This window comes from Echinops telfairi, unplaced genomic scaffold (genome assembly GCF_000313985.2).
Source record: "Echinops telfairi isolate 266 unplaced genomic scaffold, ASM31398v2 ScPeMD7_9;HRSCAF=40, whole genome shotgun sequence".
Classification (NCBI taxonomy): domain Eukaryota; kingdom Metazoa; phylum Chordata; class Mammalia; order Afrosoricida; family Tenrecidae; genus Echinops; species Echinops telfairi.
This window is the reverse complement of record NW_022103906.1, coordinates 69093631-69096135: the sequence shown is the minus strand read 5'-3', so window position 1 is coordinate 69096135 and position 2505 is coordinate 69093631. Positions and strand designations below refer to the sequence as shown.

At 51.3% G+C, this 2505-nt stretch overlaps 1 protein-coding gene across 6 annotated transcripts in view; it reads left to right on the top strand.

The window, feature by feature from the left end:
- The first annotated feature begins 910 nt into the window (after positions 1–910).
- The window catches only part of CEP44 (centrosomal protein 44), a 46481-nt gene continuing 44886 nt past the window's right edge, over positions 911–2505 (top strand). For 5 of the 6 annotated variants that reach the window (XM_045286757.1, XM_030884677.2, XM_045286753.1 and 2 more), the window contains exon 1: positions 911–1758. The gene's annotated coding sequence lies outside the window, so the exon portion shown is untranslated. The remainder of the gene's footprint in view (positions 1759–2505) is intronic. The other variant, XM_045286758.1, reaches the window with a different exon arrangement.

Below are 2505 nucleotides of genomic sequence, written 5' to 3'. Positions count from 1 at the left end.
AGAAAAAGAAGGTAGAGGGGTACAAAAATGTGTTAATGCTTATACAAATTCAGTTATTTTAAACCTCACATTTCTCATCTGATTACATTTCTTTGCGAACATTTTTGTTAAATTATTTCAATCTATTAATTCCTAACAGTCATTAGAGTATCCATGGCAGGCACTTCCTAAAATAGTCACAATGATTTCTGCTGTCTGTGTCTGACCTTGTGGAAGATTTTCCCTTCGATTTTTGGCTTGGACTTACTGACTCGCTGGAAATACATACCCTGACAGTGGTTGCCTCTAGGTGCCTTTTGGCTCCCAGCGACCCTCAAGGTACCCTCATGATAAAACATTCCTGAGCCATCCCCACAACTGTCAGCCCATTGGTACAGCCAGGGGATTTCATCCAATGGCTGTTGCGTTACCAACTATTTAGGAGGGACTATGTCCTATCACAAAAAACAAATAATAAAAACAAAAGTTTTCCAAATGCTAACCAGAGTTTGACAGCTGAAGTAATTGCAATCCATTGTGACTTCAACTTTTATTATTTGCATTCAAGGGAATCAAAAATTTGCATAACCATTAGAACAAAGCTCTAACTTGCAGGCAAGCAACAGTTGGTCCAGGAGAAAGTAACCTTCGTCATGGGTCAGCTTGATTTCACAACGCTGCCTGGTCACTTACAACCTGGGGGACCAGGCTGACCTACCACCCCAGTGGCCTAGAAACACAGAGCACACCCCCTCCCGCCTCCAAACTCCGATTCTTTGTGTTAATAAGCCACCACTGCTGTCACTCAATAGGCTTAGTCTTATCATTGGTCTGGAACTCTTGCGGGTCGGCAAGTTTCTAGCAACTGGTAAGCACTGGCTGTCTTATTTCCGAGAAGGAAAGTGCACGCCGTGCAGGGAGAACAAGACCCGAGACGTGAAATAGACAGGCGGGCGTTGTACCTGAGCGATCTGAGATCCCCACCGCCGCCGCGACGAATCGGCCTCTGGGCGGGGGCTTTTAGCCACAAGGAAAATGCTTCAGCCGGGAGCTGGTGCCCAGGGCATGGAGAAGCCGGTTCACCCTTTCTTTGTCCACGTCGCTGGCGGGGACTGTGCCCACAGCACCGGCCACCGCACGGAACTCCTTTGGATTCAGCGCGCTTCAAGCTGCCGCAGCCAGAAGTGCGAACTGTCGGGGCTTTGACGTTTCCTATTGTTGCCGGAAGTGACGTTGAGGGCAGTGAACCCGAAAGAACCATTTTTATCCTTCCGATTGACAATTCGCCACATAGCTCTCATTTCTCACTTCGCACCTGGAGGGGCTCCGACCATGTGAACTACACAAACGTCGCACCTCTACTTTGGGGTCGCATTGCTTACCGTGAAGGCTCTCCGCCGCGTCGGTCGGCCCCGGGATAGACGGACGGACAGGGTGGAATCTGCAGCGACGAATCCCGGAGCGCGGCGGAGCCGGCGGCTGGGAAGGTCTTGCCGCGGAGACTGGCGGGCTTCTCCCCGAGCGTCTAAATACAAACGGTCGGCGCGAGGAGCGCTCTGGAGTGCAGGCGTCGGGTCCCTGGAACTTGTCGCTCGGGCTGTGCTCCGAGGTCGCTCTGGTTCTTTTTGATCCCTTTCCCTTTGCCCTTTCTAGTCTGACCCTGCCCTTCTAAGCCCGCTTCCCTGCCCCGAGGGCCGCAGGGAATGCTCTGGGAAAAGAGGCTGCGCCCTAGACTCCAACGAAGACGCTTGCATCTGCTTCATCCTGCCAGGTGACCAGGTCTGTCTTTTCAGCCTTTTAAATCAAGGGAAGGGAAGGAACGCCTTGCCTTAAGCATATCTTCTGAATAACCATATGGTAGCAAGAGTCTTGCCAGCGGTGCCTCGGGCTAGATGGCAGTGTAGGGTCGGGCATCCTGGTTCCCCTGTAGAATCATTGGAGCTCAGCGATTGGGCTCGGAAGTATTGCGCACAAGAAGCGAGAACAGTCAGTGTTTGCCTTGCCTGCTCTTCCCGGGGTTTTCGCACTTTACTAGAAAGATACAGACTTTCCCTTCACTGGAAAATCGAGGAGCGCAGTGGTTAAAAGCTCCATTGTTCAGGAAAGGTTGGCGGTTCAAATAGAGAACGGCCCCTGTGGGCTTCCGAGACTAGTGTTTTAGAGCTTAAATTCTGAACACCCTGCTTTGCAAAAGCCCATGGATGGCAGTGGCCGACCAAAATCCATTTGCAGAGTCCCTGTGTAGCTTGAGCTTCCATTGAATGCTTTCTGACCATTAACCAAGGACTAGGTAATCTTGTCCCTAGGCAGAATTCCTTGGAACTTGTTTTGCCTACTCCCTTTTCTGTCCTGCCCAGGCAGGGCCAGTCTCTCTCGGGGGCTTGCCTAGGTGTGCCCTTGATGGAGGTCCCTGCACTGGGAATCATATAGACATGCGTTTGGCCCCTGACTGCCTTGGTTAGAAGGCCCTGGACCAATTTTGTCAGCCCTTCGATCTAACAATGGGCATGTCCCAACCATAGTCTG